General features: G+C 44.1%; 1 protein-coding gene across 6 annotated transcripts in view; it reads right to left on the bottom strand.

Moving 5' to 3' along the window:
• The window catches only part of arvcfb (ARVCF delta catenin family member b), a 111209-nt gene that overhangs the window by 60498 nt on the left and 32246 nt on the right, over positions 1-18465 (bottom strand). For 3 of the 6 annotated variants that reach the window (XM_046841262.1, XM_046841261.1, XM_046841264.1), the window contains one exon: positions 17370-17465. The exons of the other annotated variants lie outside the window; for them this stretch is intronic. The gene's annotated coding sequence lies outside the window, so the exon portion shown is untranslated. The remainder of the gene's footprint in view (positions 1-17369; positions 17466-18465) is intronic. 6 annotated transcript variants of the gene reach the window in all.

Raw genomic sequence — 18465 nt, 5'->3', positions numbered from 1 at the left:
CCAGCAGCTAGAGGAGAGACAGTGAAGGACAGAAAGAAGAAACGTCAGATTGGCAGTAATTTACGTCTTTGGGAAAACGAAATGGATGGAATCTATAAAGAGCACCGGAACCTCGGTCAAGGTCTTTTACCGAGCAGTTTAGGGAAGAACAGAGAGGAGGTGTATGGGTGGAGGAGGCTAATGGATTAGAACTCTGTGCGTCTCACACACACACACACACACACACACACACACACACACACACACACACACACACACACTTCTGGTCGTAGATGTATTCCCTTTGAAGCAGCACACAGTCTTTGGGCTTTGATCATTCATTTATCCGGACCGGCGCTCGGGACGAGGCTCGCGCTGAGAACGAGAGGGTACCGGTGTCCCGCTCCGAGGAATCCACCTGTTCCCTACTGTTTACTCTTTCCCAAAAGGGAGGAGAAGAACAGATCTCTCTATTACACCATGACAAATTTCTATTAACACACACACACACACACACACACACACACACACACACACACACACACACACACACACACACACACACACACACACACACAAAGAGAACTAAAATGTGTACAGGCAACGACTTGAAAGCACCAGATACATGCAGGTCAACTCAGAACGCAATCAAATGCAAGTGAGAAAAAGAAGTACGCGACGTTCCTGATGGTCTGATATTAGAATGCAAGAAAAATAAATAAATAAATAAATTATATATATATATATATATATATATATATATATATATATATATATATATATATATATATATAAAAATTAGTTCACATGCACATGGCCAACTAGCTCGGTCATGATTAGTAAAACAAACCCTGCATGTTTTGCATATTTCCGTTTTTAGATAAAAAAGGGAACAAAACGGACGTCACACACACCCACTACACTTATCGTTATTTCTGGAGTCTGGAAGAGGCTCGAAATAGAGCGCTTCATGTGAGTGGTGAGTGATGAAATCCAGGCCACTGAAGCTGACTCGGGCTGAAACACTTACACACCACTTTTTACTACTTCACGTCTAACCCACATTCAGGACACGGTTTGTACACACCATGTGGGGAAAAATGCTGTGGACATTTTAGTAACCTCCATTCTTCTAGATGTTCCACTAGATGTTTTGTGGATCTGGGTTCAGTCAGTGATTGCAATCACCCCAAAAGAAAGACAGAGAGAGAATGTGGAGGACAGCGAGGTGGTTCTCGGCAGTCTGGAGTCGGGTTGGAGTTTGAAACAGGAGAACTTCCACACACCTCCTACCCATGTAAAGCATATCATAATAGAGCTGGCTTTGTGCACTTTGTGTCATGGTGGAGCAGGTTTGATTCTCCTAGTTCGGGTGAAGGGAAAATTTCATGCTGGCGCTTACAAAAGACTTCCTGTGCAATTGTGTGTCTCCAGCTTCATGGTAACAGTTTGGAAAAACCACATATGGGTGGAAAATTAAGGTGTCTGTATATAACCCCGAGTTGACTCTCAAAATCTTAGGATTTCGGCTACTAACCTTCTGGTCAGTAGAGGACAAACTTCAACTTCAAACAACATCAACTCCGAGCCCCCGCACTAGTTTATTTGTGCCGGCGCTAAAAATAGAGGGATAAAAGATGCAGTGGGATGTGAATGAAATCCCCTGACAGCCTCGGGGGGGGGGGTGGGGCAGACGACTGCCAGACAGGCTGGCTGGACAATAAACACAGACTTGTGGCCATTTTGGCCCGAATAAATTTGGGTAGGCCTCGAGCCGTACACAATCCGTACACACGGCAAGGAGGAAGTAATCTGCGCCTCTCGGTTATGCTCCGGCCCAGCGGAACGCCGCCCAGCCTCGGAAAATAAGGCTCGGATGAAAAATGGGGCAGTGAAAAAAAATCGATGCGAGATCCCGGCGGGAAAAGGGAGGGGGATCATTAAGACGGAATGCACAAGATAAGCGCAGGAGGTCGGCCCCCAAAAAAACAGAAGGCTGTTCGGTAAACTGGTGTTCGAGACGCAAACCAATTAGAGCCCGTATCATTACCCCGGACGGTCCCCTGTTCAGGCTGATTACCCCCTTCATTTCCCCTCTGAGGGAGGATAAATCAATCCCCACCAGTGTCCACCTGAGCCTCCATCTGTCCTACAGCATCTCTCTGACCACAGGACTTAAAGTTCCTGATAAACCTGAGTTCAAGCACATCTGAGCCTCAAACACTTGCTCAAGGGAAACACACACACACACACACACACACACATGCTGAGCAAAGCCAAATCATACATATAAAGAGACATTACTCTGCTTTCGTGTGAAGAGATTAAGCGCGTGTGCTGTGCTGTAGGTCACGCTTCTTAAAGCTAAAAGGCTCTCTGGGAGATTTTTCCATAATTCTGAGCGCTTGCGAGCACTTAAGAGGTCAAAGGACTTTTTCCATAAAAACCCTCCATGAGATTTGTTCTGAACATGTGGACGCGTGCGAAGAATGGGCCGGGAGGCAGGTGAGGAGGTATAAGGAGAAGGGAGGGGTTTAAGTTCAGGTAGCTCCTTCTAGAGCTAATAAATGGAAAGAAGCAGCAAAATAATCTCTAAAACGAGCACGCTTCACCAGTGTGCTTCATACAAGGATAATTATGATCGATTCACCAAATTCAGCAGCGTCGTTCTTTGTGAAAATTGCAATCTTATATCAAAGTTTCTCAAGTTACTGTGTGTGTGTGTCCTACAGGTCAAATGCATTACAGGTGCACGTACCGATAAATTGTCATATCCTGCACGTGAACCCTGCTCACATTGCGAACGCTGGCTTGAGAGAGTGTTGAAAAGCATGAACTGTTACTCCATTAAGGAAATTCTGCCTTTGATTCACACACACACACACACACACACACACACACACACTCCAAACATATCAAGCACCAGGGAGACACCCGATAAAGAAGTAAAGCTAATCAAATTGCCTGTAAACTGAAAGTATGCAAACACACGCACCCTTAGGATCTCGGCCCCCAGATTCAAAGGCGTTCCGTTTTAAAGAACATTAAAGAGGAAGTAAAGCCGGGAGAAGGAGAAGTGCTGGATGAGGGCTGAGCGAGCTTAAAGGAAAAGTCACAAAGCCAAGCGCTGGCTGATAAGCTTCAGAACTAAAAGGAGAAAGATGAGAGAGAGAGAGAGAGAGAGAGAGAGAGAGAAAGACATTGTTTACCATTGTGCTTTCTTTCCTTTCGTTTTGGCTTTGAAGTGCAAGCTCTTAGACACTGACTGCCACATTCACACACACACATACTTACTTCAAGGTTCCTCGGAGAGCACTGGCTCCATACAAACATGAAGGAACTCATGTGCTCTCGAACCTTTTCAAAACTTCTCCCCATACACACACACACACACAATGAGAGCAGCTTGTGGAGTTTCTCCTCGTGTCATTAATACAGAGCAGATCACAAGAGCTTTGAAGCTCGAGGCTGCAGAATTCTCGGATTTTCCCTCTGTCGTGTGACGAGCCCAGAGCTCTGCGTTTCTCTGAATCCGAACGAACGCTGGCCACTTCCTGTGAGGTGACTGGGCTTCAGAGACATTGAGGGAAGACATGATCAAAATCCTACACAATCTTATACATGACTGTGTTCCTGCTGGAGATTCGAGGTGCTCATTACACCGCTTTCTGGACCGGCGGTTGCCGCTGCAGGGATCAATTAGACGCACGACGACGCCGTGTTACAAGACGCTCGTACTTGTTCCGGACCTGACATGGGCTCCGTGCTCGAACGATAAGCAACAGACCCTAAATATCCCTCCGCCTCCTCTCCGGGGCGCGCTGTGATCTGCCGAATAAATAAATGCGTGAGGCGTGGAGATGGGCCGCTGTGCAGATTTATGTCCAATAATAAAGGTAATGGAGCTATTGTAGGAAATGCTGTCAGGGTTGGAGAATGATGGATGCTCTCGGAGAAGCATTTATCTATCTCTGTGAGGCATGGGGAGAAAGCAGGGAGGGACCAAGGGAGGGAGAGATAAAGGAGTGGAGGAGTACACTGTCAGGGTGGCAGGGTCAATGCATACAAGATGGATAACTATTGAGAGTAGATACGTGCTGTGGTTGTGGTGTGTGTATGTGTGTAAAGGGTAGAAGATTCTCCTCGCTGATCAGCGGAGGGTCTAATTGGCCGACTCGGCAGAAGACAGCACGTCCCTAATGAGCGTAACGATCCCTCATTAGCACACGCTAACTTTCACAAATCCATCGAAAACGGCGCGGCGAAGTGCCGAGCTCGCCAGCCAAGAACTCATCAAAAGCGTCTGAGGACGAGGTCATGCCGAGGACGCAGCCAAGCGGGGCGAGAGCGACGAGTCAGCATCAGGAGCGACCCAGGACTTGAGGAAACGTCTCAGACGGAGATCCTCTGATACAACGTAATGATTCAATACAACTTCACAGCATCCTGACTGAGAGATGCGTCGCTCTCTTCTTTCTTTTCAATATTCATTTTCCACACCCTCTATTGGTTTGACACCACCTACTGGGTGGAGCTGAATCAGGTCTGGCTCTGCCCCCCCAGAGACATGATCGTTCCTGCTTTTACTTTGGGTGGATCCTCGAGTTCTTCAAGATCAGCATCTCAAACACTAATCCAGGAAATGCTCCGATCTCTCTAGAATACGCTTACGCAGGTCAAACGGCCATCAAGAAGCGTTTCCACTCTGGACTGACCTTTCACTTCCTCATACGCTGGTTCCTGAAGTCCAAAAATAAGCGCTCGAGATCTTGACTTCCGGGGGGTATGGAAGTGGAAATCGGAGAATCTGCTGCCTCGTTTGCCTCCATAACAAAGCGTGTGTGTGTGGTGTTTCATCACCGCATGACCTCAAGCAACCTCAGAGCATCTCTAATAAGCACAGTGGTTTCATGGCTGCTTAAAATCCAGACTGAGTGCGTGTGTGTGTGTGTGTGTGTGTGTGTAAAAAAAAAAAAGAAACGGAGATGTGCCGGGGTTTAATAAGGAATTACAGGACGGAGACATCTATCAGAACCAAGATATGATAATGTGATTTGTGTCCAAAACAAAAAAACACCACACAAGCGCATGCAGGTTCTTCATGTGGAACGTACAGAACCTGGGCTTGTTTGAACCCTCACTTGTCTGGTATCTGAGATGTTTAATACAATACATGGTCCTATTATCCTTGTCTTCTATAGACCATCGAAACGTTTCTTCACATCAGGTCTCCAAATGCAGACGCACATCTACGGCAGGAATATTGGAAAGAAAAAAAAAAAAAAAAAAAAAGAGAGGGCTGATGGAAGTGTCTCAATACAGGAACCTGGATTGTTTTCGAGCTTTGTTGGTTCCAGACAGATCTTCAGAGCGGGGTTATTTGTCCTCCTCTATCTTTTGTGTTCGTGTTGACTGTTTTCATTTATAACCGTCAAAGCTACGGCACAGATAATCGTGCGCTCGGGGCTTTATCTCGGGAACACCGGGTGCGGCGAGAAAAGAAAGGTTTTGAGAAAACTTGATGTTCTACGAGACGTCCTGTCCTCCGATGTCCTTTATTGTGTGGCGGTTCGACTGACAACAAACGAGCTGCATAAATGCTCTGCACCTCCAGCTACATTAAGATGGGAGGTGGGAGCTCAATGTTTAGAGGCTTGGAGGGTCATAAGTTCAGATCCCAGCACCATGAAACTCTGCTGGGCCCTTGAGCAAGGCCCTTAACACTCAACTGCTCGGATAAGGGCGTGGCATAAATGCCATACATTTTACTGTGGAAGTTAAGATGTGTGTGTGACCATCAGATTGATATGTGAATCTTTCTGAACATCCCATTGAGTTCATTCCAAAAGGTGTGCAATAGGGTTTGAGCTCTTCGGGAGGCCACTCAAGATCTTCCACACAATTCTGTTCCTCCAATTGTGGGGCTGGAAAAGTCTAGTGTCCCAATACTTTTGCCTAGAAAGAAGTTCTGAAACGCAGCAAAAATGCTGGGGTTTTTTTTTTTTTTTGGAAATTGTTTACCACAACTAAAATGAGCTTTAAACTCATAGGAGATGGGAGTCGGATTCTGTTATTCGCGTGGATTCCCCAGTCGAATTTTCTCACTTCGACAGTTAATTTCGCCAATCTAGGCCATTTGTCATCTCCGCCTTCGCTAAGTGTACAAAATTGACAGGAACATTTATCACACTTGCCCCAACCGAGAACGACTTCTGGAAGCGTTCTATTGTTTATCAAATCAATTTAGGCGGGAAAGAAAAAAGAGAACCGTTAGTCTCCTCGTCTGGGGGATCGTGAATACCTGGAGGGGGGAGGGGCTGAGTCACTCAGACGTGTGTGTGGAAGAGGGCGGATAGCACGTGCCGGCTGCTTTATAAAGGAATGTGAACGTTTCTCAGCGTGAAATGGGACGGCGCTGAGCAGCTTTACACACGTTGTAATGTTCTGTGTGTGGAATGGAGACCATCCAGATATTATAGGAATAAATGCCTTGATAAATGTGAGCGGTAATGGACCTGAAAAGTCCCGTGGCAGAGAGATCCAGCTTTATTACAGCTCTCCTTCTTTACAGGAGACATGCAGGTTTTAGGAACAGCTATTTTTATATTACATCCTGATGTGTGTGTGCGCGCGTGTGTATGTATATATAGGCATTAAAGGTGGCATCGGTTCAACATTGTGCGTCTGCTGAAAGTTCAGCTTCATGCTGGACTGTTTGTGGCTGTGACGATACTCAAGTGTGATGGAAAAAAAAGCTGCTGTGGAGATTTATTCTCCTTTCAGATCAGACACACGGGACGTGCAGAGATTCTCACTGCACAGGGACACGATACACTTTACACAATAATTACTGAGTGCAGAGAGAGAGAGAGAGAGAGAGAGAGAGAGAGAGAGAGAGAGAGACAGAGACAGAAAAAGATATTCAAAGATACAGATACAAAGAGAGCGAGAGAGAGAGAGAGAGACACAAAAACAGATACCTATAGAGATAGAAAGATTAAGGGAGAGAGAGAGAGACACAACGGACAGTCTGTAGGGGACAGATGGAAAAGATTTAAGTTCCCTTTTACTGCATTCTTTCTCTTACTAAGTTTAGAAAGGAAACTGTGAGGCTGATGTGAGACTTTGAAGCTGCTTGAAAATTAAAAAAAAAGGTCATATGACTAGTTATAAAGCGTCTGCTGTTCAATGTTAAATTAACAGGTTATTGGAGTGAAAGAAGACCAGTGTGTCCCTCTACACCAGAGAGCCTCATCGCGGGATGTGAGGAGGGGATTCAGTACCACGGTCGTCCCACAGGAAGAAAAGCTTGGGCTCTAAAGTCAGATTGAGTGACCTGGTGACCCTCAGGGCTGCGTGCTGAGTCCACTTACTCTCCTGAGTGCTTGTGTTTGTGCGCATGTGTGTGGCCGATCTAAAGCACAGGGTTTTTAAATACACGCTCGCACGTGGGGCGTGATGTGGCTTTGATATGTCTCCTAACGCGGCTGGCGTGAAGCCGAGGACAACACGTGCAGGAGGGGAAAGATGCGAGGGCGACAGTTTGACCTTCGCCTCTTACTGGAAACATGGAGGACGAAGCAGAGCCGGGATGAACACGTGAAGGTCAGAGTAGGACCGGAATGAGGAAACCACACACACGCACGCCTTTAGCAACAGATCACACTCAAGGCGGCAGTAAACATCATTACACGTCTAAGATGAGTGCGAGTGATTTACAAGAGGACGGCTTGTTCGTTCAACACCTCATCTCCCAAGAGTCTCCCTTACACACACACACACACACACACACACACACGCGCGCACACACACACACCCACATCACACATTCAAGCCATGCCTCGATTTCCGAGTGTCTCAGCCGCTGTTTGGTTCACACCATGTCCCAGATGACTCCGAAGATACAGTCAGGCCCACTACATGACTCACTCTTCTCTCTCTCTCTCACACACACACACACACAGGATATAATCTCTGAACACTGGAGATAAACGTCGGTGTAAACGAACTAAACCTCATGTTCGCATCAGATGAGGACGAGTGTCGTTACGAATGAATAACTGCATGGCAAATGAAGCTGCTCGACGCGTTTCGAAAGGAAGACTTCCAGGACATGCTCCAGAACACCACTGGGGGCGCTGTAGTGCTGTGCAAGGGGCCTATTATGAAGGTGATAATAAATAAAAAGGACGTTAGAAACCTTTTGTTAACACCTTGTATATGTTGGAAGATTTTGGGCTCTTCCAGACTTCTATGGTCATGCTTATTTGGACAAATGGGATAAATCGCAAAAGTATACAATTAAAAAATAAATAAAATAATACACCATTAAGCAGCATATTGACGCAGGCATTATTTGAACACGGTGTAGCGTAGATTCTCCCGAAGAGCATTGTGTGCTGCTCTACTGCACGTGGCACCGTAATCAGATGATTATCGGACCGGACATGCAAAAAACCGTTGAACGATAAAAAAAATTAATTTGACCCAAATGAAAGTTGGTATAATTAGATAGTATAATTAAATACTTTTAAATGTACATTTTTTTTACGTGATTCTATCTCCTCTTAGTGTCTTAACTGGGTGGTCCACCAGGAGGGACCCAGAATCACATCACCCCAGGGTTGTAGAAGCGAGTCAGTGGAGTGGGAAATTGCCACACACACACACACACACACACACGCGCGCACACGCGCGCACACGCACGCACACGCACGCACACGCACGCACACGCACGCACACGCACACACGCACACACGCACACACGCACACACACACAGGAGAGATTGAGACAGGGATGAAAAGGCATAAAGAGAAAGAAAGTAAGGATGGAGGAGTGTAGATGAGACACAGAGATGGAGAACCTGTCCATCCATGAATCATATTTGTAAAGTAGAATGTGAGAAACACAAGGACAGGAAGTACCTTTTTTTTTTTTAAATGGCAACCGAAAAAGGTTAGAAAAAAAAGGAACACGTTGAAAATGCAAAATCACAACGTACATATCAATCCGGAAAAAATCTTGCGAATGCCCTTGCGCCTCCGAAAGAGGAATTTGACTTTGCGCTCTGAAGAGAAAAAAAACATATTTACACAATATTTACAAAACAAAAAGATAAAGTAGGTGACCATTTTGAATTTTGAACCAATAAAAAAACAAGCCAACGGCAGTAAAGGAGTGGAGAAAGAAGACAAACCAACATATACAAAAACCCCCACATTCAGAACGACCCTCTCAACAAGACCAGAGAAATTCTTTCACTTTAAATATAAAGTTTTACTCATATCGTATCTGTGTTTGATAATTAAAATGTCCCTCGGTTATTAATACAGGTCGAAGGCACCGACAGTTGATCGCTGGAACGTCGGCCATTGGCGAAAAATCTATACGGGTAGTTTTTCCAGGCTTCTGTTATCATTACGAGAGCGGCCTCTAGTGGCAAATCGCTGACGCGTGAGACGTTTTTACTGAATGTATTACATTTATTACTTATTTATTCACTTTAGAATTTATTCGTATTTATTTTTGTAATAAAGTCAGTAATACATTACATGGAGTGGCCAGATGTGGTTCTTTCATCTGCTGTTTTTGGTTGTATTTGGTAGTTTCTCTTTATTTGAACTAGGAGCGCCAAACCTGCACAAATCCAACGCCATGAAGATCTGCTTTACAAGGTCTGGAAGTGTGTGGATACTCTATAGTAAAAGCGGAGAAAAGAAATACTCCTGTAGCCACACGCATGTGGAGAATTCCATCTTGGTTCTCGTGCTGCTGTGGTCGGAGGCCAGCAAGAGGTTTCCTGCACACAAAATCCTGCAGCGTGAGCGTTTTTTTTGGAATGTGTTCGGTCGTGGGGTCCTGTGGGATCGTCGCTCGCTTGCCCGCGGTCGCTGTTTTTTCCCTCCTGCAGCGTTAAAAGAGACACTGAAGTGACTCAAGGACAAAATAAAAAAGGGTCAGTGCTGAGGGATGATCGAAGGGCTCCTTATCTACGCAACAGCTCAGACGGCCCAATTAACATCCGCCACTTCAGTGTACATGCTCAGAATAAAGTGAAAAAAAAAAAAACGCTCGCTGCTTCCTGAATACGTTTACACACACTGTATGTTAATCTGATGAATGATTGCTTGAGAAAGGAAGACGGATGCACGGAACAAAGCGGATTATTCAGCGAGCTGCGCGGCGCTCGGATTAGCTCGAGGAGCAGCGAGGCGAGAAAAAAGGAACGAGTCGCGAGATAATTAGCCGTAATTTGAAACAACTCCTGGAAATATTATAATTATCTAATCAGCTCGAGTGCAAACGCGGGACTATTTTCGCGCGTTGGGCGGGCCGCTAATTAGCGCATTAGCATAGCGATGGATTCGATCGGGCCGAGCGGAATTAAGGGCTCGGTTCGATCCGTTCGCTTTCCATAACGTGTTGCTAGTGAACCAAAGTCTCTGGATAAGATAAGATAAGATAAGATAAACCTTTATTCGTCCCACAGTGGGGAAATTTCTATGTTACAGCAGCAAGACAAAGAAATAAAGATAGATGCAAATATATATAAAAAAGAAGAATATACAAAAAAATAAAAAACAGAAATAAAAATAAATAATAACAATAATAATAATAATAATAATAACAAAGAAATAAAAATAAATGCAAATATCTAAAAATAATATACATATACTACAATACCAGTATATATACAGTACAATGTAATAATACAAATAGGAAAAAAAAAAAAAAAAAAAGTACGCTTTTTAAGTCATGTTTTGAGGTAGTATTGCACGTAAATTGCGGGTAATATTGCACATAATATTGTACCTGATTTGTTTAATAATATTTCACACAGATAAAGTTATTGCACATCTTAAAAAGTAATAGCAGTGTTGTATGTTGGTGACTGGTTTTACTGGGAACAGCTTTGGTTGTATAGTCTAATAGCAGCAGGGAGAAAAGACCTTCTGTATCGCTCCTTCAGACACTTGGGATGTATTAGTCTGTTACTAAAAGAGCTGCTCAGCGATGTAACGGTTTCATACAGGGGGTGGGAGGCGTTCTCCAGCAATGATGATAGTTTTGTTACCATCCTCCTTTCTCCCACCTCCTGTACAGTGTCCAGGGGAATCCCCAGGACAGAGCTGGCCTTCCTGATCAGCTTGTCTAGTCTCTTCCTGTCTGCAGTAGATATGCTGCCCCAGCAGACCACTCCATAGAATATGGCTGAGGCCACCACAGAGTCAAAAAAGGTCTTCAGTAGCTCTCCCTGTACTCCAAAAGACCTTAGTCTCCTCAGCAGAAAGAGTCTGCTCTGCCCTTTCTTGTAGATTGCCTCAGTGTTGTCTGTCCAGTCCAGTTTGTTGTTTAGGTGAACACCCAGGTATTTGTAAGAGTCCACTCTCACAATGTCTTTTCCCTGAATGTTCACTGGTGATAGAATTTGTTTGTTCCTACGGAAATCCACCACCAGTTCTTTCGTTTTCCCCGCATTTATCTGGAGGCAGCTCCGTTGGCACCAGTCCACAAAGTTCTTTATAAGTCCTCTGTACTCTCTGTCATCATCATTCGTGATCAGACCGACGATGGCAGAGTCATCAGAGAACTTCTGTAAGTGACAGGTTTCTGAGCTGAACATGAAGTCTGCAGTGTAGATGGTGAAGAGAAACGGGGCAGGAACTGTGATGAGAGAGGTTTTTGAATAAGCAGGGAACATATTTATGACTGGTTTTGCTGTGCACCACCTGGCGATGTTCTGAATGAAGATATAAACGTCTAATGTTTCGGTGTAGACGGCAGACAGGTAACAGGCCGTGCGGCGGGGGGTTTAAATAAGGGAGCTGTTCCTGTTGAACTTGGTTAGTCATGGATGATATCGGCAGAAACGCTGCCGGCTGCAGGTGTACGACAAGCAGCTGGTGGATGCAGAACTGAAAGCGACTGAAATCACTCGGGAAATGAAACCACTGCTACCACAAGCACTTTTATCTTTTTTTTTTTTAACCTAATGGAATTTCTACCACAATATCGAAAACGCGAGTGCACTGACGAAGAAATCAGAATAGTTTTCATGAAATTAGCACGTCAGGAATTTTATACGTTTCTCAAACAGTTCCCAGGGTCCCTACACGACACAGCACACACTTGTTCGGTAATTAATTCGTTAGCAAATAAGCTAATTAGCCATAGTAGGTTTTCGTAAACATAATGATAAACTCACGTTTACCTCGCCTTCAAGATACACTATATGGAGACCTGGAAACACTTTGAAAGCTTGGTGTCCTCTAGCTAAACTTCACACACACAGACGTATTTACGGGATTTGCTGGGATTTGAAGGGAACGGGCTCTGGGGTTTTTCCTGCTGCCGTTCCTTTCTGATACGGTTTGATTGGCAATAATTCTGAGCGAGATACGGGCCGCTGACTCGGCGAGGCATGAAGGTCGAGGCGTCGCCTCACACAGATTAGACAGGAGATCCTGGGATTAGTCAAGCTCCTCCAGCTCTCGCGCTGCGCTGCGCTGCCTTAGACAAGGTCACTGTAAATAACATGTCACAGCTGGACTGGGAATAACGTACACCAGTGTATAAATAAAAACACCATGGAAACCCTGAGCCAGAACTAAAAGCGCTGCGCCAGCAATAAATGTCTTCTGCAAGCAGAAAGATATAGAGAGAGAGAGAGAGAGAGAGAGAGAGAGAGAGAGGGAGAGAAAGTGACAAATGGACACAGACATACAGACAGATAAATGAATAGATAGACAGAAACGTAGAGATAAATTGATGGATCATTTGACATACAAACAGACAGACAGACAGACACAGAAATACACAAAGAGACAGACACAGACCGAGAGATTGACAGAGACAGAAATAAAAAGACACACAAAGATAGATAGACACTGACAAAGAGATAGATAGACAGACACACAGAAAGATAGATAGAAATACAGACAGACAGACAGACAGAGATTGATAGAGACGGCACAGAAAGATAGATAGAAAGACAGACAAAGAGATAGATAGATAGATAGATAGATAGATAGATAGATAGATAGATAGATAGATAGATAGATAGATAGATAGATAGATAACACAAAGATAGATAGACACTGACAGAGAGATAGATAGACAGACACAGATAGATAGATAGATAGATAGATAGATAGATAGATAGATAGATAGATAGATAGATAGATAGATAGATAGATAGACAGACAGACAGACAGACAGACAGAGAGGTAGTGCAGTGTAATCATGATGAAAGTGTAAACACGTGACAGTAGTTTTTGAGTTTGAAGTCTGCTACAAACGTTACCCTCAGCACCAGAAGTTCAGAACCACCAAGAACCAGAACCTGCAAGAAGCAGATGCTGATGCATCATTTAACGACAGAGTTACGAGTCTCCTCACGGCCAGCATGCTGTCGTTCAGGACGCTGGGCTTTATAGTGCAAATAACACAAACGCCACAAACCAGCCGCATCGACTCTTCTCACGGAGCTCTGCCGAGACAAAAAGTATTATTTCTGATTGCATCATGGAGATGGCAGCACACTGAGGCACGGAGAAACCCGAGTGTCTGGTAAAAGAGAATAACGCCGTGTTGCTCGGGAATGAAAATGGGCTGAGGAGATCGGTCCATCACACACTCCTCTTTAATAGGCCTCAAGTTTCTCTGTGGACACCATCAAGCAAGCTAGTCACACCTCCTGGGGATGGAGCTCAACACAAAACCCACAGAGACGAACAGATAACACACAATACCGCAATGAAATGAAAATAAGGGACCATCATGGACATTTTTGTCTCTAACTGAACAACTTGTGAAGAGAAGATGTGATCAGACTCGGAAAGCGAAAGGAAAATTCAACATTCCACTATTCAGTTCCGCCTGAACTGCAGCTCATTGGAAGCGATTTCACCGTAGAGTATGTATGGACTGTTATCTCGCATGTTACGACCTGCCCAGTCACCGCACCTGAATCCTACTGAACTGCTCTGGGATCAACTGGACCACAAAGTCGAAAAGAAACCGAGCTCAGAGTTTTTAATTCTTTTTACACATTACATGCCTTCCCCCATCCCCAACCGCCCCCCAAGTCTACAGATGTGTAATCATTTCCTGCGGATTAAATTGTCCTATTTGACAGTTTGATGTGCGCACAAAAGCATTAGCAGCCTGAAAATCTCTGCGTGTGAACGAAGAGCGAGATGGAGAAAGAGAGGAATGATTTTTTTTTCATTATTGAAAATATCAATCATCTGCAAAAAATGTTGAAACTGGCAAGAGTTCAATAAAGATTAAGGTCTCGGAGCGTTTCCGGACCGTAAGGAAGTCCGAGATCGAACCCCTGCAACTCTGGGAGTATAAAGTCTGAGGAAGGGGAAAAAAAAAAAAAAAAAAAAAAAAGACAGTTCCAGAGTTTTATAGCGTATATAAATAATTCAGGACGACAAAGCAGACGGTTTTTGGAGCAGAGCGTGCAATAAATAAGGGACGCCTCGCTTTGGTGCGTATTATCCTAATGAAAGCCATCTATAAATACATTCTCATACATAAAACATGTATAAAGAGAGCGAGGTTCGAATTGGCCGAGCGCTTCAGCGTGCGCTGGTCCTTCTCTCGCTTCCTTTCCAAATCAAACCGATTATGCAGATGAAGTTTCTGCTTTAAAGCCTGTTCAGGACACCTTACAGAGTATGGAGTATAATAATGCAAGAAAAACAACAACAAGCGCATGGTTGTATGGAAATCAGCTCGTGTTTGATCCACACACTACATCCAGTACAAAGGGAAAAAAATAACATTGATTATGAAGCAGTATTTTTTTGACCCGTCAGACCCTCTGTACACGCTGTCCCTCATCAGCTCTTTAAGAGCAGCCCGGCTCTTCTGAAGTGTTTTGGTTGGAACGCTTCTCCGTCCCCGATGCAGCAGGTTCGCTCTCGCCGCTGAGACGACGGCGGGTAAAGAGCCCTCTCACGGTCTCTCCGAGCGGCTTGCGTAAATCAAAGGTTACGAGTGTGTAGTAGGGCTGAAAGGGGAATTATTTACTCGATTGAATGAAGCATTCATCCGGCACCTTCGCGCTCTCTAGAGAGCCCATTAGCGCAAAGAAGAAAAAACACATCCAGCTCCTTCCTTTATTGTCTATAAAAACAAAGGCAAGTCTACTTTTTCGTTTACAAATGAGATGAGACGGTAAGTTTGGCCGAGCGCCGCTTAGTTTTCTAATCAAAACCTTCAACGGCGGGAAAAGTTTCTGGTGTTTTCTTTTACTTACGAAGGTCGGTGCTCCCTGTGACTGTGCGTACAGCCTCGTGCTGCCATCTGTGGCCATGTTACAAAACTAATCTCAAACCGATACTATTTTGTACAACTCATACAATAACTGATCACACCACCTACACCTATGAAGAGTAGTTATTTAGAGAAATAAAGGGGGGGAGAGAAGAAGAATACAAAGTCACAGACTAAAACACGCCAACCTCAACCGCATTTGTGTCATTTTAGATGAAATGAATGCAAATCCCACTGTGTTTTGGTGAAATCACTTTTTTTCTTACAGTATCGCAACAAATCGTATCGCAAGCCCCGTATCGCGATACGTATCGTATCGGCAGATTCTTAACCCGAACGTGCCATGTGATTTGGGAAAAATCCAGTTTCATGTAATACGAATCCAAACCACCGATTCGAAGAGTCACCGAAACAACACGTTGCACATAATAACCGATTTGAAATTGCGATACAGAACCATCGAGATTTTACTCGGCTAATACTTTTGAAATGCATCATTCTTTAATAACTTTCTCATATTTGTATGAAAAAAAACACATTATATTCAGTGGAATATTAGATGTGTAGCTCCTGAACGAATGCTTGAATGACACATGAGGTTTATTAAAGAGCAGAAAAAGGACATTTAGCGATAAGGGGGAAAGTGCACATGATTTCTGGAGGCTTGTGTGATTGACACTGCGTATTAAACAAAAGCAGGGGCAAAAAATAAATAAATAATAATAAAAAAAAAAACATTGAGGCAGCGCTCGGGCGATCGATTGCAGCCTGCTGAGGAATGCAAGGCCATGCGTGATGACTGTAATGAAGCCGCGTCCAGAGCGAGTGAATCTGGATAAGAACGCTCGATCGATCCGCTCAAGCCGTTGCCCTTTTCTTTCCTCGTCACGCGGCTAATCTGATAGAGACACTTAAGGTGGCGTTATGGATAAATAATTACTCATTCAGTCTGGACTTGTTTTTCTTCCTATACAAAAAAGGCATTTAAAAAAAAAATACACAATTAAAATCAATGGGCTCCTTTGGTACTTTTACTGACTGTTTTGTATTTGTTGCAGGGACGTCCGGATCCATGTCCCGGGGTCCATCAGTAGCCTGAACTAAGGTTTACAGGGTGAACTGTTGCTTCTAATCGTTATGCCTCTTAGCTAACACACATAAGAGCTTCATAAGCAGCCACGAGGGTCTCTCAAGTGCAAGCAGCACTTCGAATCGGCGGCTGATGAGGTTGGAGATATAATAAACCGAGCCGCGGATGAAACCCGCATTTTAATCGGCTCTCATTGACTTCCTGTCACGACACGACTGTGTTTACAGTCGAAGCACAAGCAGATTCCATTCTTAACGGAATAGGATTAATGCCCTTCTGGAAAAAAACGACGACGCCGTGTGTGAACAGAAAAGAAATGAAACGCGTTTGAGCCTTTTATTTTTTTAGTTTTTTTATTTTAATAGTTATCGGTACTATAGCTAACGACTTATGAGTAAATAAACTGATACTAAAGCTCATGGAGGTAAGTCATTAGTGTCATTGCACCAGTTGGAACAAGAGGCTGAAATATCAAGATAAGATACGGAAATATAAAAGAAACAAAAACAAGACACTGAAATATGAAGATACTGACATATCAAGATAACAGAATATGAAATATAAAGATATGGAACAAAATCCTGAAATATCAAGATACTAAATTATCAAGATAAAAAGGTATTGAAATATCAAGATAAGATACTGAAATACTGCGCGACAAAACCCCTCATTTCCTTCGACCTGTTCTGTTTTGATTGCTCAGATGCTACTGATTTATTTTCCCTGATAGCAGCTTTTTGAATAATGAGTGTATTGTGTTGTTCAACAGTAGCAGCTGCAGTGTAAGAGGAATAAAACACTCCCCATCGAGGGTTTAATTCCTGACAGAACGCGCATCTCAGCGTTTCACATTTGCAGTGTATTAGCTTTAAAGTGAAAAAAAGTTCTGCACTGCTACACAGGCGTTAATTAAATCCCCTCCGGAGAATCACCTGAGGAGCTTAACCTTAACTAATGAAGGTGCGAGGACAAACAGGAACGATCGTCCGGAACATGATAAATCCCACTCACCTCGGCCTGAGGGGGAAAAAAAAAAAAACGCCCATACAACAGCTCAGATCCTCATTAGGGCCACGTGCACAGAGCCTCTGATCGAACACGACGCACCTAAAAACACACAGAGACAAACAAAGTGAAGGTCAATCGGGTCGCATCGCGGCGTCTCGTGGGAGAGATCTGCGTTTGTCTTTCTGGTGCTAATGGAATCTGCGAAACCGAGTTGCTTGGGGGTCGGTGCTCGAATTCACCTCGATTAATCCTACATGCTTCAAACACTGAATCCTGATCGGGTTCCCATCATCTTTTGTCTTCAAGGTTTCCATAATAGGAATTGTTCACTTCCTTACTCTACACAAATGAGCCATATGGAACTGAACATTTTCACACAGACGTCCTCCTTCAGACCTGTTGCTTTCTCAGACATTTCCTCAGATTATTGTCCCAAAAATATTCTATTTAAAAGAAATGTGTGGACACCTGAACATCCCATTTCGAATCTAGTCCCTATTTCCTGTTATAATAACCTCCACTCTTCTGGGATGGTGTTCAGCTAGATATTTGTGGAGATTGGTGCTCATTCAGATACTATTTAAGGGTGTAGTAAAGACTATGAGGTGAGGAGGTCTGGGGGTGTGGTTATAATTCACCCCCAAAGGTGTTCAATAGAGTCATATCTGTTTAGTGCATCTCCTCTTAATATGGTGCTTCCACCATCATGCTTCACTTGAAGACTTTAAGTTCTAAGACTTTTTCTATGTACACAAAAGGCCTGTTTCTCTCAAATATTGGAAATTCTCTGGTTATGCACAGCGATTGTTGCGGAAGCTGTACGGGTGTCTGGTCTCAGACAATCTTAGAGGTGAAGATGCTGGATGGGGGGGTCCTGGGCTGGTGTGGTTACACGCGACAAATTCTCGGAAACGCCTTCGGAGATGGCTTATGGTAGAGAAGTGAACATTCGACTCACGGGCAACGGCTCTGGTGGACGTTTTTGCAGTTGGCGTGCCGATCTCATGCTTCCTCAAAACCTGCGACATCTGTGGCATCGTGCTGTGATAAAACTGCACATTTTAGAGTGGCCTTTTATTGTGCCAGCCTAAAGCACACC

Source organism: Silurus meridionalis, chromosome 27 (genome assembly GCF_014805685.1).
Source record: "Silurus meridionalis isolate SWU-2019-XX chromosome 27, ASM1480568v1, whole genome shotgun sequence".
Lineage (NCBI taxonomy): Eukaryota > Metazoa > Chordata > Actinopteri > Siluriformes > Siluridae > Silurus > Silurus meridionalis.
The sequence above is the reverse complement of the archived record's forward strand: the minus strand, read 5'-3'. Positions and strand labels throughout refer to the sequence as shown.